Genomic DNA, 25,467 nt, shown 5'->3' on the forward strand with positions numbered 1-25,467 from the left:
TTAAATGGTTTAGAAGCCATACAATGCAAATTGCCCTTATTTATCATTGCAGTCCAGCACGGATACGACCTTAGAGGCGTTCAGGCATAATCCAACGGACGTAGCGTCATACCACTGTTCGCTCGAACAAGTATTGTGCCATTGGTCCGTACCTGCGGTTCCTCTCGTACTACGCAGGAAGCTGTCGCAACAACGTTTTGTCATTAGTAGGGTAAAACTAACCTGTCTCACGACGGTCTAAACAGCATTTGCACAATCTTGTGCTCTATGGTGTGGTTTCTGTCCGCACTGAGCGGCCTTGGGACACCTCCGTTATTATTTGAGAGATGTACCGCCCCAGTCAAACTCCCTACCTGGCAATGTCCTTGAATTGGATCATACCTGAGTAATTGGAGTTATACCAAATTTTCAAATCAAAAATACATAAATGCATCGTTTTATTAAAGAATTTGTTTGCGATTATATAACAAACTCGTGATACTTTGATCAAGAAGCTTGCATCAAAACCCAATACCATAAGATATAATAAATATATCCGTATAATGGCTAGGAAATGATACACGTTCCATTTAATCAAGTAAGTAAGGAAACAATAAGAGTAGTGGTATTTCATTGACGATACCAAACCGAGGTCTAATATCTCCCACTTATTCTACACCTCTTATGTCTCCTTACACTGCCAGATTAGAGTCAAGCTCAAAAGGGTCTTCTTTCCCCGCTAATTATTCCAAGCCCGTTCCCTTGGCTGTGGTTTCGCTAGATAGTAGATAGGGACAGTAGGAATCTCGTTAATCCATTCATGCGCGTCACTAATTAGATGACGAGGCATTTGGCTACCTTAAGAGAGTCATAGTTACTCCCGCCGTTGACCCGCGCTTACTTGAATTTCTTCACTTTGACATTCAGAGCACTGGGCAGAAATCACATTGTTCAACACCCGCTAGGCCATCACAATGCTTTGTTTTAATTAGACAGTCGGATTCCCCAAGTCCGTGCCAGTTCTGAATTGATTGTTAATTGATAATCGTTATAATTGATAAGAACTAATTGGTTTAACCCAAAATAGTATTCTTAAAAATTTTAGCAAGAAAGTTCCACAATTGGCTACGTAACTAAACTATCCGGGGAACAAGTAACTAACATAAATGCTAGAAACTCTATTTACCCAGAACGAGCACATAAACCATGTTATTGTTTCCCAATCAAGCCCGACTATCTCAATCTTCAGAGCCAATCCTTATCCCGAAGTTACGGATCTAATTTGCCGACTTCCCTTACCTACATTATTCTATCGACTAGAGACTCTTCACCTTGGAGACCAGCTGCGGATATTGGTACGGCCTGTTGAGAAGTTTGCGTGTCCCCACCATAAATTTTCAAGGTCCGAGGAGAAAATATCGACACAACAGTATATGTCATGCTCTTCTAGCCCATCTACCATATCTCTCTGCGAAAGACTTCCATGGTAGTACGGCTATAAAACAGAAAAGAAAACTCTTCCGATATCTCTCGACGGCTTCTTTATGGTCGTTCCTGTTGCCAGGATGAGCACGAGGCCCATATTTAATAACAAACGGATACTCAACAGGTTACGGAATTGGAACCGTATTCCCTTTCGTTCAAAATTATTCAAGTGTATTATATTCGCTTTGTTTATATAGTTAGGCATTTTGTTTTACTTGAAAATTTTCGGCTTTCGCCTTGAACTTAGGACCGACTAACTCGTGATCAACCACTGTTCACACGAAACCCTTCTCCACTTCAGTCCTCCAAGGTCTCATTCGATTATTTGCTACTACCACCAAGATCTGTACCAATGGCAGCTCCATGCAGGCTTACGCCAAACACTTCTACGCATACCATTGTACCTTCCTACTCACTAAAGTTTCAAAATTTATATCACAAGTAATATAAATCATCTACTTTAGCGGTAATGTATAGGTATACAACTTAAGCGCCATCCATTTTAAGGGCTAGTTGCTTCGGCAGGTGAGTTGTTACACACTCCTTAGCGGATTTCGACTTCCATGATCACCGTCCTGCTGTTTTAAGCAACCAACGCCTTTCATGGTATCTGCATGAGTTGTTAATTTGGGCACCGTAACATTACGTTTGGTTCATCCCACAGCGCCAGTTCTGCTTACCAAAAGTGGCCCACTGGGCACATTATATCATAACCTTGAACTTCATATCAAGAAAGTTAAGGTTCTTACCCATTTAAAGTTTGAGAATAGGTTAAGATCGTTTCGACCCTAAGGCCTCTAATCATTCGCTTTACCAGATAAGATTATTTTATATAATATTAAAATGCACCAGCTATCCTGAGGGAAACTTCGGAAGGAACCAGCTACTAGATGGTTCGATTGGTCTTTCGCCCCTATACTCAATTCTGACAATCGATTTGCACGTCAGAACTGTTTCGGTCTTCCATCAGGGTTTCCCCTGACTTCAACCTGATCAAGTATAGTTCACCATCTTTCGGGTCACAGCATATATGCTCAAGGTACGTTCCAGTTAGAGGCATAAATAATATAAATATACATTATACATAACTATATAGAACGCCCCGGGATTGTGTTAATTAGCTATAAATAGCTAAAAAACTAATCCCATTATTAGTCAAGTTAATTACGCTATTAGGTTTACATCCCAATAACTTGCACATATGTTAGACTCCTTGGTCCGTGTTTCAAGACGGGTCCCGAAGGTATCCTGAATCTTTCGCATTGTTAATCATACAAGAGCATATAATAAACACAAAAATCAATGATAATTATGCCATTATATAATTCCGAAAAATTAACGCTCTGTAATAATATAAATCTATCAGCACTTTATCAAATTAATAACATTTATTCTGTGTTAAAATGCAAGCAATTTAATTGGAATAAACTATAAGTTATATTTTATGATAAATTTGGGATATGCTAATAGATTACAATGTCCTTATATGGAAAAAATGCACATTATTCTTAATAATATTATTTAAATATTACAATTTTAATGATGAATTTTCCATAACGGATATTCAGGTTCATCGGGCTTAACCTCTAAGCAGTTTCACGTACTGTTTAACTCTCTATTCAGAGTTCTTTTCAACTTTCCCTCACGGTACTTGTTTACTATCGGTCTCATGGTTATATTTAGTTTTAGATGGAGTTTACCACCCACTTAGTGCTGCACTATCAAGCAACACGACTCTTTGGAAACATCATCTAGCAATCATTAACGTTATACGGGCCTGGCACCCTCTATGGGTAAATGGCCTCATTTAAGAAGGACTTAAATCATTAATTTCTCATACTAGAATATTGACGCTCCATACACTGCATCTCACATTTGCCATATAGACAAAGTGACTTAGTGCTGAACTGTTTTCTTTTCGCTCGCCGCTACTAAGAAAATCCTTGTTAGTTTCTTTTCCTCCCCTAATTAATATGCTTAAATTCAGGGGGTAGTCCCATATGAGTTGAGGTTGTATATATAACTATATTTTGCCATAAATTCTTTATATATAAATGATAAAACAATCAATTAAATTCGTTATAAATAGTTCCAATAGTTCTTGTAAGCAAAGTCATTTTTATCCATTTAACGAACCAACGAAGAATAATAACAAAACCAAGATTTTTCTTTTTCCGAATCATTAATAAGAGACAATTCTAGATGAAAAATATTTCAATTTTTTATGCTAGACATTTCTCAGTATTATTTGATTGAAAAAGAAAATATTTCTCTTCGTTTTTCACATTCAAATGTGAGATAATGTTTTTCATTTCTTTTTTAATATTATGAATAAAATCATTATTTAATCCAATAATATACCATATGCTTATAAAAAATTTATAAACAACTTAATTAGCATAGTCTTACAACCCTCAACCATATGTAGTCCAAGCAGCACTATAAAATTAATTAAAGTACATAACAGCATGGACTGCGATATGCGTTCAAAATGTCGATGTTCATGTGTCCTGCAGTTCACACGATGACGCACAGTTTGCTGCGTTCTTCATCGACCCATGAGCCGAGTGATCCACCGCTTAGAGTTTTATAATTCAATTTTATATAATGTCAATATTGTTTTTATTGAAAGAAATTAAAAATACACCATTTTACTGGCATATATCAATTCCTTCAATAAATTTATTTTTATACCTAAAATAAATGTTGCGAAATGTCTTAGTTTCATATAAGCATTATGTATCATAATAATCTGGTTATGGTTTGCTATTTTGGGTGACACATACTGCAAAATTTATATAAAACATTAACCTGATGGATGACAGGTACAAACATTGTATATTTTAGGTTGTTGCATTAGCCAACGTATGCTCATAACATAGATGAACAATACATATTCGCAACGCGTGTATATTATGGTCCATATACACACACACTTATTTTGATTACCACACATTCAAAATTATTTTTATTTTAATTCGACTTCTACTTTCGAATTTAGTTTAGTTTCTTCGATTTCCATTTTCGAGAATTTGTTTTTATAGGAAACGCCGTTGTTGTAGTAAGTACTGCCACAAATACGCACAGCAACATTAATAATGTTAAAGTCTTTTTATGAGGTTGCCAAGCCCCACATATAAAATAAAAGCCATCTTCATTTTATTTTGACTTTAACTTTTGATTCCGTGGAATCATTTTGTAATATTTTTATTTTGGTAAATTGTATTTATTTGTATTATAACAAATATTTATTAACGATAAGGATATTATACAATAATGATCCTTCCGCAGGTTCACCTACGGAAACCTTGTTACGACTTTTACTTCCTCTAAATAATCAAGTTCGGTCAACTTTTGCGAAACAACCGTAACACGCAAGGCGTCACAGTGATCACGTCCGGAGACCTCACTAAATAATTCAATCGGTAGTAGCGACGGGCGGTGTGTACAAAGGGCAGGGACGTAATCAATGCGAGTTAATGACTCACACTTACTGGGAATTCCAAGTTCATGTGAACAGTTTCAGTTCACAATCCCAAGCATGAAAGTGGTTCAGCGGTTTACCCGGACCTCTCGGTCTAGGAAATACACGTTGATACTTTCATTGTAGCGCGCGTGCAGCCCAGGACATCTAAGGGCATCACAGACCTGTTATTGCTCAATCTCATTATTGCTAGACGCAATTTGTCCATTTAAGAAGCTAGTGTCCTTATAATGGGACAAACCAACAGGTACGGCTCCACTTACATAAACACATTCAAACACAATAAACATTTTACTGCCACCATGAATGAAGGCTACATAAGCTTCAGCACCATAATCCTGAAGATATCTATTTAATATATTTGAGTCTCGTTCGTTATCGGAATTAACCAGACAAATCACTCCACGAACTAAGAACGGCCATGCACCACCACCCATAGATTCGAGAAAGAGCTATCAATCTGTCTTACACACTTATGTTCGGACCTGGTAAGTTTTCCCGTGTTGAGTCAAATTAAGCCGCAGGCTCCACTCCTGGTGGTGCCCTTCCGTCAATTCCTTTAAGTTTCAGCTTTGCAACCATACTTCCCCCGGAGCCCAAAAGCTTTGGTTTCCCGGGAAGCGACTGAGAGAGCCATAAAAGTAGCTACACCCAATTGCTAGCTGGCATCGTTTATGGTTAGAACTAGGGCGGTATCTGATCGCCTTCGAACCTCTAACTTTCGTTCTTGATTAATGAAAACATCTTTGGCAAATGCTTTCGCTTAAGTTAGTCTTACGACGGTCCAAGAATTTCACCTCTCGCGTCGTAATACTAATGCCCCCAAACTGCTTCTATTAATCATTACCTCTTGATCTGAAAACCAATGAAAGCAGAACAGAGGTCTTATTTCATTATCCCATGCACAGAATATTCAGGCATTTGAAGCCTGCTTTAAGCACTCTAATTTGTTCAAAGTAATAGTACCGGCCCACAATAACACTCGTTTAAGAGCACTAGTGCAGGTTTTTAAATAGGAGGAACATATGAAAAAATACAAGTATTTAATCACATATAAGAACTCCACCGGTAATACGCTTACATACATAAAGGTATAGTACTAACCACAATTGTAAGTTGTACTACCCGTATGAAGCACAAGTTCAACTACGAACGTTTTAACCGCAACAACTTTAATATACGCTATTGGAGCTGGAATTACCGCGGCTGCTGGCACCAGACTTGCCCTCCAATTGGTCCTTGTTAAAGGATTTAAAGTGTACTCATTCCAATTACAGGGCCTCGGATATGAGTCCTGTATTGTTATTTTTCGTCACTACCTCCCCGAGCTGGGAGTGGGTAATTTACGCGCCTGCTGCCTTCCTTAGATGTGGTAGCCGTTTCTCAGGCTCCCTCTCCGGAATCGAACCCTGATTCCCCGTTACCCGTTGCAACCATGGTAGTCCTAGATACTACCATCAAAAGTTGATAGGGCAGACATTTGAAAGATCTGTCGTCGGTACAAGACCATACGATCTGCATGTTATCTAGAGTTCAACCAATATAACGATCTTGCGATCGCTTGGTTTTAGCCTAATAAAAGCACATGTCCCATAAGGTTCATGTTTTAATTGCATGTATTAGCTCTAGAATTACCACAGTTATCCAAGTAACTGTTAACGATCTAAGGAACCATAACTGATATAATGAGCCTTTTGCGGTTTCACTTTTAATTCGTGTGTACTTAGACATGCATGGCTTAATCTTTGAGACAAGCATATAACTACTGGCAGGATCAACCAGAATAATGTTTTTCCTTCATATTCCATTCATATTTTTTGAATCGAAATAAGCAATATAATAGATATATAGATTTTTCACTTTATATAATTCCATGATTTTTATTATATTGAATAAAATTCAATATTTCGCCTTTGGGTAAAATTTTAAATATATAAATATAAGTAAAAAATCTATTCGATTACGGCCATTTTTATATAGCATTCGTAATCCATATTTTCATTTTTAATTTATACTTGTTTTACCAATATAACAAGAATTTCATATAATTATTGTAATATATATGTTTCTATAATTTTATCTTTTTATATATACATATTTCATTATAAAATATCATTTTATTTCCAACATACATAATTATTGTATCCACACATGTACAATTTTTGTTTAACCAATATAAATATTAAGTTAAATCATTTGCATTTTGAAGATAAATTTAAAATTTATCTCTTTTCATATATCTCTCTGGTAATATATAACATAAAACCAAGCGCATATGATAATATTTCCACATTTAATATATAATTTTATATTTCTTTCATAAGAATCCATATTTGTATTATACCGTAACGATATAATAATCCAACTATACGGCAGGTAATAAATTAATATTTGCCTGCCTCCAAAAATTAACGATAATATATGGAAACGATTTGTTATTCTATATATAATAGAAACTTGACTTTTGTTTCAACGATATTATCTAAAAAGCGTATATTCCTATTATCCGCGGAGCCAAGTCCCGTGTTCTATAGAACTGAGAAACAAATTTGTACGGATAATAATATACTTTATTTTATGTAACCAATATAAACATAATCCGAAATAAATATTTCGAATAATGCGGGAGGTCGGCAACCACTGCCTACCTATAGTAGTTTTTGAACCCGCTGTCCTCAAAGCGGGTATTTTCAATTCCGTTTGCCACCCAACATACGGTCTATTCTCTTATATATTAAGAGATTATAGGAACATTTCATTTTTTTTCCATTATTCATATATAATATGATTATTTTTTTTTTATACATATAATAAATATTAATTTTTATATGTTTATTATTTAATTTACTCATATAATTGCCAAATTCATATGAATACATAAGTTTTGAACAATATGAGAGGTCGGCAACCACTGCCTACCTATAGTAGTTTTTGAACCCTCTGTCGTAATTCCGGTCGTTTACACTACTATACCCTCTCACTATAATGGCTTTTCTCTATAATACTAAGAGAATATGGGAATATCTCAGCATTTTTTCCCATATACATATAATAATTAACCATTTTCATATGTATATTATTTAATTTAATCATATAATTGCCAAAATCATATGAATACATAAGTTTTGAACAATATGAGAGGTCGGCAACCACTGCCTACCTATAGTAGTTTTTGAACCCTCTGTCGTAATTCCGGTCGTTTACACTACTATACCCTCTCACTATAATGGATTTTCTCTATAATACTAAGAGAATGTGGGAATATTTCAGCATTTTTTCCCTTATACATATAATAATTAATCATTTTCATATGTATATTATTTAATTTACTCATACAATTGCCAAAATCATATGAATACATAAGTTTTGAACAATATGAGAGGTCGGCAACCACTGCCTACCTATAGTAGTTTTTGAACCCTCTGTCGTAATTCCGGTCGTTTACACTACTATACCCTCTCACTTAAATGGCTTTTCTCTATAATACTAAGAGAATATGGGAATATCTCAGCATTTTTTCCCATATACATATAATAATTAACCATTTTCATATGTATATTATTTAATTTAATCATATAATTGCCAAAATCATATGAATACATAAGTTTTGAACAATATGAGAGGTCGGCAACCACTGCCTACCTATAGTAGTTTTTGAACCCTCTGTCGTAATTCCGGTCGTTTACACTACTATACCCTCTCACTATAATGGATTTTCTCTATAATACTAAGAGAATGTGGGAATATTTCAGCATTTTTTCCCTTATACATATAATAATTAATCATTTTCATATGTATATTATTTAATTTACTCATACAATTGCCAAAATCATATGAATACATAAGTTTTGAACAATATGAGAGGTCGGCAACCACTGCCTACCTATAGTAGTTTTTGAACCCTCTGTCGTAATTCCGGTGGTTTACACTACTATACCCTCTCACTTAAATGGCTTTTCTCTATAATACTAAGAGAATATGGGAATATCTCTGCATTTTTTCCCATATACATATAATAATTAATCATTTTCGTATGTATATTATTTAATTTACTCATACAATTGCCAAAATCATATGAATACATAAGTTTTGAACAATATGAGAGGTCGGCAACCACTGCCTACCTATAGTAGTTTTTGAACCCTCTGTCGTAATTCCGGTCGTTTACACTACTATACCCTCTCACTTAAATGGCTTTTCTCTATAATACTAAGAGAATATGGGAATATCTCTGCATTTTTTCCCATATACATATAATAATTAACCATTTTCATATGTATATTATTTAATTTAATCATATAATTGCCAAAATCATATGAATACATAAGTTTTGAACAATATGAGAGGTCGGCAACCACTGCCTACCTATAGTAGTTTTTGAACCCTCTGTCGTAATTCCGGTCGTTTACACTACTATACCCTCTCACTATAATGGATTTTCTCTATAATACTAAGAGAATGTGGGAATATTTCAGCATTTTTTCCCTTATACATATAATAATTAATCATTTTCATATGTATATTATTTAATTTACTCATATAATTGCCAAATTCATATGAATACATAAGTTTTGAACAATATGAGAGGTCGGCAACCACTGCCTACCTATAGTAGTTTTTGAACCCTCTGTCGTAATTCCGGTCGTTTACACTACTATACCCTCTCACTATAATGGATTTTCTCTATAATACTAAGAGAATGTGGGAATATTTCAGCATTTTTTCCCTTATACATATAATAATTAATCATTTTCATATGTATATTATTTAATTTACTCATACAATTGCCAAAATCATATGAATACATAAGTTTTGAACAATATGAGAGGTCGGCAACCACTGCCTACCTATAGTAGTTTTTGAACCCTCTGTCGTAATTCCGGTCGTTTACACTACTATACCCTCTCACTTAAATGGCTTTTCTCTATAATACTAAGAGAATATGGGAATATCTTAGCATTTTTTCCCATATACATATAATAATTAACCATTTTCATATGTATATTTTTTAATTTACTCATATAATTGCCAAAATCATATAAATACATAAGTTTGAACAATATCAGAGGTCGGCAACGGTCTTTCCTCTATAATACTAAGATAATATGGGAATATTTCATCATTTTTTCCCTTATACATATAATAATTAATCATTTTCATATGTATATTATTTAATTTACTCGTATAATTGTCAAAATCCTATGAACACATAAGAGAATACAATATGAGAGGTCGGCGCAACCATAATATAGTAGTTGATGACGAGGTGTTTGGCAACTTGACACAATCCATTAAAGTCTTTATATTAATTATATGAAAGGGACAATATCATATGCGTCACTAAATTGATGACGAGGTGTTTGGCAACTTGATACAATTCTTTAAAGTCTTTATATCAAAAATTATATGATAGGGACAATATCATATGCGTCACTAAATTGATGACGAGGTGTTTGGCAACTTGACACAATTCATTAGAGTCTGTATATTAATTATATGATAGGGACAATATCATATGCGTCACTAAATTGATGACGAGGTGTTTGGCAACTTGATACAATTCTTTAAAGTCTTTATATCAAAAATTATATAATAAGGACAATATCATATGCGTCACTAAATTGATGACGAGGTGTTTGGCAACTTGACACAATCCATTAAAGTCTTTATATTAATTATATGATAGGGACAATATCATATGCGTCACTAAATTGATGACGAGGTGTTTGGCAACTTGATACAATTCTTTAAAGTCTATATATCAAAAATTATATGATAGGGACAATATCATATGCGTCACTAAATTGATGACGAGGTGTTTGGCAACTTGACACAATTCATTAAAGTCTGTATATTAATTATATGATAGGGACAATATCATATGCGTCACTAAATTGATGACGAGGTGTTTGGCAACTTGATACAATTCTTTAAAGTCTTTATATCAAAAATTATATGATAAGGACAATATCATATGCGTCACTAAATTGATGACGAGGTGTTTGGCAACTTGACACAATCCATTAAAGTCTTTATATTAATTATATGATAGGGACAATATCATATGCGTCACTAAATTGATGACGAGGTGTTTGGCAACTTGATACAATTCTTTAAAGTCTTTATATCAAAAATTATATGATAAGGACAATATCATATGCGTCACTAAATTGATGACGAGGTGTTTGGCAACTTGACACAATTCATTAAAGTCTTTATATTAATTATATGATAGGGACAATATCATATGCGTCACTAAATTGATGACGAGGTGTTTGGCAACTTGACACAATCCATTAAAGTCTTTATATTAATTATATGATAGGGACAATATCATATGCGTCACTAAATTGATGACGAGGTGTTTGGCAACTTGATTCAATTCTTTAAAGTCTTTATATCAAAAATTATATGATAAGGACAATATCATATGCGTCACTAAATTGATGACGAGGTGTTTGGCAACTTGACACAATTCATTAAAGTCTGTATATTAATTATATGATAGGGACAATATCATATGCGTCACTAAATTGATGACGAGGTGTTTGGCAACTTGATACAATTCTTTAAAGTCTTTATATCAAAAATTATATGATAGGGACAATATCATATGCGTCACTAAATTGATGACGAGGTGTTTGGCAACTTGACACAATTCATTAAAGTCTTTATATTAATTATATGATAGGGACAATATCATATGCGTCACTAAATTGATGACGAGGTGTTTGGCAACTTGACACAATCCATTAAAGTCTTTATATTAATTATATGATAGGGACAATATCATATGCGTCACTAAATTGATGACGAGGTGTTTGGCTACAGGAAAAAATCATTTATTTATCGAATCATCAAGCAAAGGATAAGCTTCAGTGGATCGCAGTATGGCAGCTGCTCAACCACTTACAACACCTTGCCTGTTACAAAAGTCGTTTACAATTGATTCTAGGCTTTGTCATTGTATTAAATAATGCTTTTATATGTAACTAGCGCGGCATCAGGTGATCGAAGATCCTCCTAATTTACTATGTTACAAATTACATTGGCATCACATCCATTGTCGTTTATAAAATAAATTATAAACTTTAAATGGTTTAGAAGCCATACAATGCAAATTGCCCCTTATTTATCATTGCAGTCCAGCACGGATACGACCTTAGAGGCGTTCAGGCATAATCCAACGGACGTAGCGTCATACCACTGTTCGCTCGAACAAGTATTGTGCCATTGGTCCGTACCTGCGGTTCCTCTCGTACTACGCAGGAATGCTGTCGCAACAACGTTTTGTCATTAGTAGGGTAAAACTAACCTGTCTCACGACGGTCTAAACCCAGCTCACGTTCCCTTGCATGGGTGAACAATCCAACGCTTGGTGAATTTTGCTTCACAATGATAGGAAGAGCCGACATCGAAGGATCAAAAAGCGACGTCGCTATGAACGCTTGGCCGCCACAAGCCAGTTATCCCTATGGTAACTTTTCTGACACCTCTTGTTAAAAACTCTTTAAACCAAAAGGATCGATAGGCCGAGCTTTTGCTGTCCCTGTGTGTACTGAACACCGAGATCAAGTCAGCATTTGCCCTTTTGCTCTATGTGTGGTTTCTGTCCGCACTGAGCTGGCCTTGGGACACCTCCGTTATTATTTGAGAGATGTACCGCCCCAGTCAAACTCCCTACCTGGCAATGTCCTTGAATTGGATCATACCTGAGTAATTGGAGTTATACCAAATTTTCAAATCAAAAATACATAAATGCATCGTTTTATTAAAGAATTTGTTTGCGATTATATAACAAACTCGTGATACTTTGATCAAGAAGCTTGCATCAAAACCCAATACCATAAGATATAATAAATATATCCGTATAATGGCTAGGAAATGATACACGTTCCATTTAATCAAGTAAGTAAGGAAACAATAAGAGTAGTGGTATTTCATTGACGATACCAAACCGAGGTCTAATATCTCCCACTTATTCTACACCTCTTATGTCTCCTTACACTGCCAGATTAGAGTCAAGCTCAAAAGGGTCTTCTTTCCCCGCTAATTATTCCAAGCCCGTTCCCTTGGCTGTGGTTTCGCTAGATAGTAGATAGGGACAGTGACTTTCGGACCTCTCCGAACTTGTTTTACGTGGCGTGTTCCACACTGAAGGGATTACAACCACGACACCCTGAACACCCACAAGTGGTGCATGTATCAACATGGTGCATGAGTCTGGATACGCCAGACAAACGTCCCGGACTGGAAGCTATAGCTATGTACATAGCGACCACCCCGGTAGCAATTCGAGTACTTGCTTGCCGGGCAAGCACTCCCCCTTGCTGAGGAGCGAGATCTACCTAAAATCTCTACTGATCTCTGGGTCACAGCACCCGAGTTTTGCGCAACTAGCACCGTAACTCAAACGTCGAACACGAAGGCTCTACCCGCGATATGGGTATCAACCACAGCCACCACGATACTCCCACCAGGGGGCCTACCTCAATGTGCTGTCTTGGAGCAGCACAACCCGTGGTACCGAAAGAGAGGCTCGGTGGGCCTCCTCCTTTTGCTCCGACAAGCATGGTTAGAGGAACCAGTCGCTATATTAGTCGCCTCTTACGACAAGCAATAGCGGGCTGTGGAAGTATTCTCGCCCGCTAACCACACGGCGAAGTTTTGGGCTAAATACCCCTCCTCCTACGGAACACCTCGTCCGCAAACGCTGCCAGCCGTTGAATCCTCTGCTGATCTTCCAGGATTCTATTGAAGGTCCAGTTTTCGCCAAGGCGCTGCACTCCAAGTCCATCGAGGTTTCGCAAATCTGCATATAGAGGACAAGCGCACAATATGTGCATCCAGTCCTCATATGGATCACCACAAGCGCAAGCAGTGGTATCGCTGAGGGCTCTCCCTTGCAAAAATGCGTTAAACGACCCGTGACCTGTCAGCAGGAAAGACGTCCTCATCGAGAATCCAAAGCTTGGATCTCGATAGGCGAGAGTGACGTATGGGATGAACTTGTGCGTCACCCGTCCTGGTTCGCTGTCGTCATCCCATCTGTTTTGCCAATTCTGCAGCAAGCACTCCTCTAGGCGAGTCTTCCTCTGCTTCCAGCTTAGACACGTAGTGTCCTCGCCGTATAGCCAGTCGTTCTCCTCCAGCGGGTATCCACGCTTCAGCTTGTACTTGACCGCTAAAAACTTAGCAGCCAAGTCAAGCGGGGGAGCTCCGCCAAGTACCTGCAGTGCCACTGTGGACACTGTTCGGCATACCGAAAGGCATCCAAGCAGGATTAGCCTCTGGCAGGAGGCTAGTCGTCTCCGGGCGGCTACCTGTTCGGCGGTGTCATACCATACCGGGGCACCAAACAGCACACAAGGTGCCATGAGTCCGTCATATATGGTCCGCCTGGCTCGAGGACTGAAGCCCCAGTCGGCTCGAAGCACACGCGCCAATGCTCCAACGACTCCGGTCATCCGCTGGCGAAGCGAAGCTATGTGCGTGAGGAATTTCATTCCTTCACTGACCGTGATGCCAAGGTACCGACAGCTACGCACATACGGAAGGTTCGCTCCAGCAAACCTCACCGTAGGCGCACGTCTCAAGGCACCTTTCAGCAGCATTATTACCGTCTTGCTGGTCGAGACGGTAACGCCAACTTCCGCTCCCCACGCTTCTACGATGGACATCAGCTCTGCACCTTTTTCCTCTAGCTCAGCTCGGGAATTTCCCTCGACGAGAAGCAGCAAGTCATCCGCGTATGCACTCAGCTGGCAATACGGCTGGAGACGCTGAAGCAGTACATCCATCAGTATGTCCCAGATAAATGGGCCACTGATTGACCCCTGCGGGCAGCCTCTAGTTACCGGTACATCCACAGTACCGGAACTGCTTCGGATCACTGCTCTTCGGCCGGAGAAAAAGCTCTGCCACAAGCCCATCTCCCGGCATCCCAAGTCGGCTAGTCGGCGGAGTGCAGCACTCCATTCGACGTTGTCGAATGCTCCTTTGAAGTCCACGAATGTGCCGAGCACGTATTGCGCCGGGCTGGCACAAACACTGCTCTTCACGTGCCTCCAAGCATCCTCCACACATCGTCCTTGGCGAAATCCAAATTGCCATCTGCAGCCTTCCGGAAGAACTTCTCTCACACGATTCACCATGATGGCCTCGAGCACCTTACCAAAGACTGGTAGCAAGCATATTCCTCTATATGAGGAGGGCTCACATTTGTCCTTATCTGGCCCTTTGAGCAGCGAGACAACTCGTGGGCACTTCCACTCAGCGGGAAAGTATCCTAATCGGATGCATCGGGAAAACAACGATGCAAGGTGCTCGGGTATGGCGCGCCAGACTGCCTTGCAGATAGTGCCATTAATGCCGTCCAAGCCGGGAGAGCGCCTGCTCTTCAACCGGGCAACACATGCATCAACCTCGAATACTTCGAGGGCCGGTGGGACTTCCTCCGCGATGGCAGTCGGTGCTTCGGACTCCGCAACTGGGAAGAAATTGCGGAGGAGCACTCGTGCACAGTCACCCCAATCGGTGATCATCTCGCCATTCACGCGGAGGCACCCAATCTCCGTGCACTTCCTGCGGCCTCGGCAAATCTTATAGACGCGCCCCCATGGGTCGTCGGCATGATCTCCCACGAAGCGTTTCCACTCATCCATTTTCGCCCTCCAAATGAGCTTCTTGTAGTTGGCTGAGGCCCGCCTCAGGTCGACCAATACACGCTCTATTGCGGCATCATCATCATGACGCCTTCCATTTTGAAGTAGGCGACGAAGTCTCCGGACTTCGCGCCTTGCATCACAGAGGTCGGCAGTCCACCAACGTGCTCTCCTGCTGGGCAATCGGATGGACTTTCTTCCCAGCGCAATATCACATACATTATGTACTATACTGCGCAGGGTCGAAACTTGCTGGTCCAACGGCGACTCTGAGAAGTTTTCCGGAAGTTCGGCTGCTCTACTCACCATTTCCTCCTTGAACAATCGCCAACGTGCATTGGAGAAGTTCCAGGACGGCACAGGAGCTATGCTCTCAACTGCGCGCGCGGTAGTTGGTTCGGCCACAACAGTAATGATGTTGTGGTCACTCAATTCCCACTCGTCCACTCTCCACTCATATGTGGCCCACATAGATGCTGCCTCATTGACGATTGTCACGTCGATATCGCTTGTAGCTCTGTAATTATCGAACGTGTACACCTCTGTTGACTGGTTTAGGGCGGCGACTCTTGCCTCCAGCATCCACTCTGACAGCAGCTCACCCCGTCTGTAGTTAGCTTGCCCCTCGGCATGACGAGAGAGTTTGCTAAGCCACATGGGGGACACTGCATTCGCGTCGAGGCCCAGGATTGCGGGGGTTCTGCTGGCCTGCAGCAGGACCGCATCCATGTACCGGATGTACGGTTCCAGAGGTGCATCATACTGGCAGTATGCGGCGCAAAGGAAGATTGAGCCAAAACTCCCTTTCACGACCAGACATACGCCATAATCTGTGGTGAGGGTCTCCACTGGCATACAGATGGCTTCCTGGTGATCCACTAGGATGGCTGCCTTCCCTCGCCGATCGATGAAAATTCTCATTCCTTCAGGCAGCACATCCATTCCGTCCCCGCCGAGATACGGCTCCTGCACCAGCGCGAACATAGACTCCGATCTCCTGAGTCGGACTCCGAGCTCGATGGTCGCAGCTCGGCCTCGGCCACAGTTCGCTTGGATGAAGCTAAACATTAGTGTCTAGCTTGCACCCTCGCCAGCAACGCCCCGTATATCGGGCAAACGCTCGAGAGCATGTAATGCCCCGAGGGTTGCCCTCTGTGGCGGCAGTTCCGGCAGTCCACCGGGTTTTGGCACTTTGCCGCAGTGTGGCCTTGTTGCCCGCACTGGCGACAGACACTATCCTTCTGCCGGCATTCGCTGACCTTGTGGTCGAAACCCACACATCTGTGGCAGGCGTATGTGCGGACCTGTGACCGGCATCGGAATGAGAACCACTTGATGTAGACACGACCTACATCAAGCTTCGCCATCGCCCGGTCGTCAACCTCCAGCGTCACATTTACTGTGGCGCCGTCAGCTACCGACCACGCCTTGGTCACCAGGTGCACTGACTTCTTAAACTGGGCCAGATTCATTTCGCTGTCGAAGTTGTTTTCGTGGAGCTCCTTCATAAACTCCTCAGGGCCGATAGCTGTGTCGACGTCATATACGACGACCTTCGGCTTCTCGGCCGCATTCCGTGCCACATTTAGGCCAACCTCGGCGAATCTTTTTGAAGCGACCACCTTCTGCAGCTCTCCCACCGAAGGAGTGCGAATGATCGCACCACCACCTCGACGGAGCTCACGGACCTCGTGTACTCTGACTCCGAGAGAGGGTGCAACCATCGTTCGCACCTTTTCCGCTATGTCTTTCCCCGATAGCGCAGGGTCGTCGCACTTCACCACCGCTGACCACGTCTCGCGGACCTTGGTAGTCCGCGGGGCAGCGATGGGTGCAACCTGCTGCATCTGGGGAGCATTGGCGGCCGTATTTTTCAACAGATTCAACGACGGCGGCGGCGGTGGCGGCATAGCAAGCCGCGTCTCCAGCTCTCCGCACCGGAGCATTAGCGCCAACACCAGCTCATCGTAGCGGCTGATAGCATATGAGAGCTCTTCCGTGTCCACTTCTCCTAGTCTGCGGAAGCTGCTTCTCACCATGCGCTGTGTGGCCGACAGCTCTGCCATCATGGCTGCTTGCCCAGCACGGGCGGCAGCGGTGGCGGCAGTGGCAGTGGTGGCAACAATTTTAGCAGCAGTGAAAACGGCGGAGGCAGCAGTGTGGTCGGCAGCAGGGGCAGCAGTAGGATCAGCAGCGGTGGCAGCAGCGTGGGGGGGGCAGCATCAATGGCAGCGTTCTCCGTAGCCGCCCGGGCGTCCTCCAGCGACGAAAACGGCTCCTCCAGTACCCCAACGGGTTCTGGCACTCCATTCGATGCCAGGGCAACCAATTTCGCCTGCGTTGGCGCCGAGCTCTTAGATGCCAGATGGCTTCTGCGCCTGCCTCGTCTGGACTTCATCGAGGCACTACTTCCGCTCAAGGCACTCGCGCTGCTGTCGCTCTCCATCGGCATAAATACGATGGTGGCTCCACCTACCGTCGACGCCAGCAACCGTATGCTCGTTTACTCGCTGACAAAAGGTAGTTGCTCTGGAACTCGAGCTCCACCTATCGGTAGAGTCTGGTAGCACTAAAACTCTCCCTAGACACAAACCTTAGCAGTGACTCCCACCAATAAGCTTTGTGACAGCTGATCAAAAAGCTTACTCGAAAAACTTACTCGTAAGTTCGCCTTCAGCACGTGCTAAGTGGAAAATTCCCAACAATTAATTGTTAATTACTTCCAAACCGCTTGTTTATAACACACGAAAATTAGCACACGACTTTCGCGGAGCACTAATTCACCGATTTTATTACTTTCCAAACACGGAAAACCAAGTTCTTCGCAATCTGTACACGAGCGCAACGAAAACACGTCCGTCGTTAATCCATTCATGCGCGTCACTGATAGGGACAGTAGGAATCTCGTTAATCCATTCATGCGCGTCACTAATTAGATGACGAGGCATTTGGCTACCTTAAGAGAGTCATAGTTACTCCCGCCGTTGACCCGCGCTTACTTGAATTTCTTCACTTTGACATTCAGAGCACTGGGCAGAAATCACATTGTGTCAACACCCGCTAGGGCCATCACAATGCTTTGTTTTAATTAGACAGTCGGATTCCCCAAGTCCGTGCCAGTTCTGAATTGATTGTTAATTGATAATCGTTATAATTGATAAGAACTAATTGGTTTAACCCAAATAGTATTCTTAAAAATTTTAGCAAGAAAGTTCCACAATTGGCTACGTAACTAAACTATCCGGGGAACAAGTAACTAACATAAATGCTAGAAACTCTATTTACCCAGAACGAGCACATAAACCATGTTATTGTTTCCCAATCAAGCCCGACTATCTCAATCTTCAGAGCCAATCCTTATCCCGAAGTTACGGATCTAATTTGCCGACTTCCCTTACCTACATTATTCTATCGACTAGAGACTCTTCACCTTGGAGACCAGCTGCGGATATTGGTACGGCCTGTTGAGAAGTTTGCGTGTCCCCACCATAAATTTTCAAGGTCCGAGGAGAAAATATCGACACAACAGTATATGTCATGCTCTTCTAGCCCATCTACCATATCTCTCTGCGAAAGACTTCCATGGTAGTACGGCTATAAAACAGAAAAGAAAACTCTTCCGATATCTCTCGACGGCTTCTTTATGGTCGTTCCTGTTGCCAGGATGAGCACGAGGCCCATATTTAATAACAAACGGATACTCAACAGGTTACGGAATTGGAACCGTATTCCCTTTCGTTCAAAATTATTCAAGTGTATTATATTCGCTTTGTTTATATAGTTAGGCATTTTTGTTTTACTTGAAAATTTTCGGCTTTCGCCTTGAACTTAGGACCGACTAACTCGTGATCAACCACTGTTCACACGAAACCCTTCTCCACTTCAGTCCTCCAAGGTCTCATTCGATTATTTGCTACTACCACCAAGATCTGTACCAATGGCAGCTCCATGCAGGCTTACGCCAAACACTTCTACGCATACCATTGTACCTTCCTACTCACTAAAGTTTCAAAATTTATATCACAAGTAATATAAATCATCTACTTTAGCGGTAATGTATAGGTATACAACTTAAGCGCCATCCATTTTAAGGGCTAGTTGCTTCGGCAGGTGAGTTGTTACACACTCCTTAGCGGATTTCGACTTCCATGATCACCGTCCTGCTGTTTTAAGCAACCAACGCCTTTCATGGTATCTGCATGAGTTGTTAATTTGGGCACCGTAACATTACGTTTGGTTCATCCCACAGCGCCAGTTCTGCTTACCAAAAGTGGCCCACTGGGCACATTATATCATAACCTTGAACTTCATATCAAGAAAGTTAAGGTTCTTACCCATTTAAAGTTTGAGAATAGGTTAAGATCGTTTCGACCCTAAGGCCTCTAATCATTCGCTTTACCAGATAAGATTATTTTATATAATATTAAAATGCACCAGCTATCCTGAGGGAAACTTCGGAAGGAACCAGCTACTAGATGGTTCGATTGGTCTTTCGCCCCTATACTCAATTCTGACAATCGATTTGCACGTCAGAACTGTTTCGGTCTTCCATCAGGGTTTCCCCTGACTTCAACCTGATCAAGTATAGTTCACCATCTTTCGGGTCACAGCATATATGCTCAAGGTACGTTCCAGTTAGAGGCATAAATAATATAAATATACATTATACATAACTATATAGAACGCCCCGGGATTGTGTTAATTAGCTATAAATAGCTAAAAAACTAATCCCATTATTAGTCAAGTTAATTACGCTATTAGGTTTACATCCCAATAACTTGCACATATGTTAGACTCCTTGGTCCGTGTTTCAAGACGGGTCCCGAAGGTATCCTGAATCTTTCGCATTGTTAATCATACAAGAGCATATAATAAACACAAAAATCAATGATAATTATGCCATTATATAATTCCGAAAAATTAACGCTCTGTAATAATATAAATCTATCAGCACTTTATCAAATTAATAACATTTATTCTGTGTTAAAATGCAAGCAATTTAATTGGAATAAACTATAAGTTATATTTTATGATAAATTTGGGATATGCTAATAGATTACAATGTCCTTATATGGAAAAAATGCACATTATTCTTAATAATATTATTTAAATATTACAATTTTAATGATGAATTTTCCATAACGGATATTCAGGTTCATCGGGCTTAACCTCTAAGCAGTTTCACGTACTGTTTAACTCTCTATTCAGAGTTCTTTTCAACTTTCCCTCACGGTACTTGTTTACTATCGGTCTCATGGTTATATTTAGTTTTAGATGGAGTTTACCACCCACTTAGTGCTGCACTATCAAGCAACACGACTCTTTGGAAACATCATCTAGCAATCATTAACGTTATACGGGCCTGGCACCCTCTATGGGTAAATGGCCTCATTTAAGAAGGACTTAAATCATTAATTTCTCATACTAGAATATTGACGCTCCATACACTGCATCTCACATTTGCCATATAGACAAAGTGACTTAGTGCTGAACTGTTTTCTTTTCGCTCGCCGCTACTAAGAAAATCCTTGTTAGTTTCTTTTCCTCCCCTAATTAATATGCTTAAATTCAGGGGGTAGTCCCATATGAGTTGAGGTTGTATATATAACTATATTTTGCCATAAATTCTTTATATATAAATGATAAAACAATCAATTAAATTCGTTATAAATAGTTCCAATAGTTCTTGTAAGCAAAGTCATTTTTATCCATTTAACGAACCAACGAAGAATAATAACAAAACCAAGATTTTTCTTTTTCCGAATCATTAATAAGAGACAATTCTAGATGAAAAATATTTCAATTTTTTATGCTAGACATTTCTCAGTATTATTTGATTGAAAAAGAAAATATTTCTCTTCGTTTTTCACATTCAAATGTGAGATAATGTTTTTCATTTCTTTTTTAATATTATGAATAAAATCATTATTTAATCCAATAATATACCATATGCTTATAAAAAATTTATAAACAACTTAATTAGCATAGTCTTACAACCCTCAACCATATGTAGTCCAAGCAGCACTATAAAATTAATTAAAGTACATAACAGCATGGACTGCGATATGCGTTCAAAATGTCGATGTTCATGTGTCCTGCAGTTCACACGATGACGCACAGTTTGCTGCGTTCTTCATCGACCCATGAGCCGAGTGATCCACCGCTTAGAGTTTTATAATTCAATTTTATATAATGTCAATATTGTTTTTATTGAAAGAAATTAAAAATACACCATTTTACTGGCATATATCAATTCCTTCAATAAATTTATTTTTATACCTAAAATAAATGTTGCGAAATGTCTTAGTTTCATATAAGCATTATGTATCATAATAATCTGGTTATGGTTTGCTATTTTGGGTGACACATACTGCAAAATTTATATAAAACATTAACCTGATGGATGACAGGTACAAACATTGTATATTTTAGGTTGTTGCATTAGCCAACGTATGCTCATAACATAGATGAACAATACATATTCGCAACGCGTGTATATTATGGTCCATATACACACACACTTATTTTGATTACCACACATTCAAAATTATTTTTATTTTAATTCGACTTCTACTTTCGAATTTAGTTTAGTTTCTTCGATTTCCATTTTCGAGAATTTGTTTTTATAGGAAACGCCGTTGTTGTAGTAAGTACTGCCACAAATACGCACAGCAACATTAATAATGTTAAAGTCTTTTTATGAGGTTGCCAAGCCCCACATATAAAATAAAAGCCATCTTCATTTTATTTTGACTTTAACTTTTGATTCCGTGGAATCATTTTGTAATATTTTTATTTTGGTAAATTGTATTTATTTGTATTATAACAAATATTTATTAACGATAAGGATATTATACAATAATGATCCTTCCGCAGGTTCACCTACGGAAACCTTGTTACGACTTTTACTTCCTCTAAATAATCAAGTTCGGTCAACTTTTGCGAAACAACCGTAACACGCAAGGCGTCACAGTGATCACGTCCGGAGACCTCACTAAATAATTCAATCGGTAGTAGCGACGGGCGGTGTGTACAAAGGGCAGGGACGTAATCAATGCGAGTTAATGACTCACACTTACTGGGAATTCCAAGTTCATGTGAACAGTTTCAGTTCACAATCCCAAGCATGAAAGTGGTTCAGCGGTTTACCCGGACCTCTCGGTCTAGGAAATACACGTTGATACTTTCATTGTAGCGCGCGTGCAGCCCAGGACATCTAAGGGCATCACAGACCTGTTATTGCTCAATCTCATTATTGCTAGACGCAATTTGTCCATTTAAGAAGCTAGTGTCCTTATAATGGGACAAACCAACAGGTACGGCTCCACTTACATAAACACATTCAAACACAATAAACATTTTACTGCCACCATGAATGAAGGCTACATAAGCTTCAGCACCATAATCCTGAAGATATCTATTTAATATATTTGAGTCTCGTTCGTTATCGGAATTAACCAGACAAATCACTCCACGAACTAAGAACGGCCATGCACCACCACCCATAGATTCGAGAAAGAGCTATCAATCTGTCTTACACACTTATGTTCGGACCTGGTAAGTTTTCCCGTGTTGAGTCAAATTAAGCCGCAGGCTCCACTCCTGGTGGTGCCCTTCCGTCAATTCCTTTAAGTTTCAGCTTTGCAACCATACTTCCCCCGGAGCCCAAAAGCTTTGGTTTCCCGGGAAGCGACTGAGAGAGCCATAAAAGTAGCTACACCCAATTGCTAGCTGGCATCGTTTATGGTTAGAACTAGGGCGGTATCTGATCGCCTTCGAACCTCTAACTTTCGTTCTTGATTAATGAAAACATCTTTGGCAAATGCTTTCGCTTAAGTTAGTCTTACGACGGTCCAAGAATTTCACCTCTCGCGTCGTAATACTAATGCCCCCAAACTGCTTCTATTAATCATTACCTCTTGATCTGAAAACCAATGAAAGCAGAACAGAGGTCTTATTTCATTATCCCATGCACAGAATATTCAGGCATTTGAAGCCTGCTTTAAGCACTCTAATTTGTTCAAAGTAATAGTACCGGCCCACAATAACACTCGTTTAAGAGCACTAGTGCAGGTTTTTAAATAGGAGGAACATATGAAAAAATACAAGTATTTAATCACATATAAGAACTCCACCGGTAATACGCTTACATACATAAAGGTATAGTACTAACCACAATTGTAAGTTGTACTACCCGTATGAAGCACAAGTTCAACTACGAACGTTTTAACCGCAACAACTTTAATATACGCTATTGGAGCTGGAATTACCGCGGCTGCTGGCACCAGACTTGCCCTCCAATTGGTCCTTGTTAAAGGATTTAAAGTGTACTCATTCCAATTACAGGGCCTCGGATATGAGTCCTGTATTGTTATTTTTCGTCACTACCTCCCCGAGCTGGGAGTGGGTAATTTACGCGCCTGCTGCCTTCCTTAGATGTGGTAGCCGTTTCTCAGGCTCCCTCTCCGGAATCGAACCCTGATTCCCCGTTACCCGTTGCAACCATGGTAGTCCTAGATACTACCATCAAAAGTTGATAGGGCAGACATTTGAAAGATCTGTCGTCGGTACAAGACCATACGATCTGCATGTTATCTAGAGTTCAACCAATATAACGATCTTGCGATCGCTTGGTTTTAGCCTAATAAAAGCACATGTCCCATAAGGTTCATGTTTTAATTGCATGTATTAGCTCTAGAATTACCACAGTTATCCAAGTAACTGTTAACGATCTAAGGAACCATAACTGATATAATGAGCCTTTTGCGGTTTCACTTTTAATTCGTGTGTACTTAGACATGCATGGCTTAATCTTTGAGACAAGCATATAACTACTGGCAGGATCAACCAGAATAATGTTTTTCCTTCATATTCCATTCATATTTTTTGAATCGAAATAAGCAATATAATAGATATATAGATTTTTCACTTTATATAATTCCATGATTTTTATTATATTGAATAAAATTCAATATTTCGCCTTTGGGTAAAATTTTAAATATATAAATATAAGTAAAAAATCTATTCGATTACGGCCATTTTTATATAGCATTCGTAATCCATATTTTCATTTTTAATTTATACTTGTTTTACCAATATAACAAGAATTTCATATAATTATTGTAATATATATGTTTCTATAATTTTATCTTTTTATATATACATATTTCATTATAAAATATCATTTTATTTCCAACATACATAATTATTGTATCCACACATGTACAATTTTTGTTTAACCAATATAAATATTAAGTTAAATCATTTGCATTTTGAAGATAAATTTAAAATTTATCTCTTTTCATATATCTCTCTGGTAATATATAACATAAAACCAAGCGCATATGATAATATTTCCACATTTAATATATAATTTTATATTTCTTTCATAAGAATCCATATTTGTATTATACCGTAACGATATAATAATCCAACTATACGGCAGGTAATAAATTAATATTTGCCTGCCTCCAAAAATTAACGATAATATATGGAAACGATTTGTTATTCTATATATAATAGAAACTTGACTTTTGTTTCAACGATATTATCTAAAAAGCGTATATTCCTATTATCCGCGGAGCCAAGTCCCGTGTTCTATAGAACTGAGAAACAAATTTGTACGGATAATAATATACTTTATTTTATGTAACCAATATAAACATAATCCGAAATAAATATTTCGAATAATGCGGGAGGTCGGCAACCACTGCCTACCTATAGTAGTTTTTGAACCCGCTGTCCTCAAAGCGGGTATTTTCAATTCCGTTTGCCACCCAACATACGGTCTATTCTCTTATATATTAAGAGATTATAGGAACATTTCATTTTTTTTCCATTATTCATATATAATAT

General features: G+C 39.4%; 4 non-coding genes and 2 pseudogenes across 4 annotated transcripts; all 6 read right to left on the reverse strand.

Annotated features, from left to right (window-relative positions):
- Positions 1–32: 32 nt before the first annotated feature.
- LOC116802889 lies at positions 33–3,478 on the reverse strand (annotated as a pseudogene).
- Positions 3,479–3,872: 394 nt separating this feature from the next.
- On the reverse strand, positions 3,873–4,051 carry LOC116802888. Its single transcript, XR_004363232.1, has one exon. It is a non-coding gene; the product is annotated as a 5.8S ribosomal RNA (ribosomal RNA).
- Positions 4,052–4,738: 687 nt separating this feature from the next.
- LOC116802891 lies at positions 4,739–6,733 on the reverse strand. The gene has a single exon (XR_004363234.1). It is a non-coding gene; the product is annotated as a small subunit ribosomal RNA (ribosomal RNA).
- Positions 6,734–11,797: 5,064 nt separating this feature from the next.
- Positions 11,798–21,211, reverse strand: LOC116802893 (annotated as a pseudogene).
- A 394-nt stretch (positions 21,212–21,605) lies between these two features.
- LOC116802890 lies at positions 21,606–21,784 on the reverse strand. The gene has a single exon (XR_004363233.1). It is a non-coding gene; the product is annotated as a 5.8S ribosomal RNA (ribosomal RNA).
- A 687-nt stretch (positions 21,785–22,471) lies between these two features.
- Positions 22,472–24,466, reverse strand: LOC116802892. The gene has a single exon (XR_004363235.1). It is a non-coding gene; the product is annotated as a small subunit ribosomal RNA (ribosomal RNA).
- Between the last annotated feature and the right edge of the window lie 1,001 nt (positions 24,467–25,467).

The sequence above is a fragment of the Drosophila sechellia genome, unplaced genomic scaffold, assembly GCF_004382195.2.
Source record: "Drosophila sechellia strain sech25 unplaced genomic scaffold, ASM438219v1 U_241, whole genome shotgun sequence".
In the NCBI taxonomy this organism is placed as follows: Eukaryota; Metazoa; Arthropoda; class Insecta; order Diptera; family Drosophilidae; genus Drosophila; species Drosophila sechellia.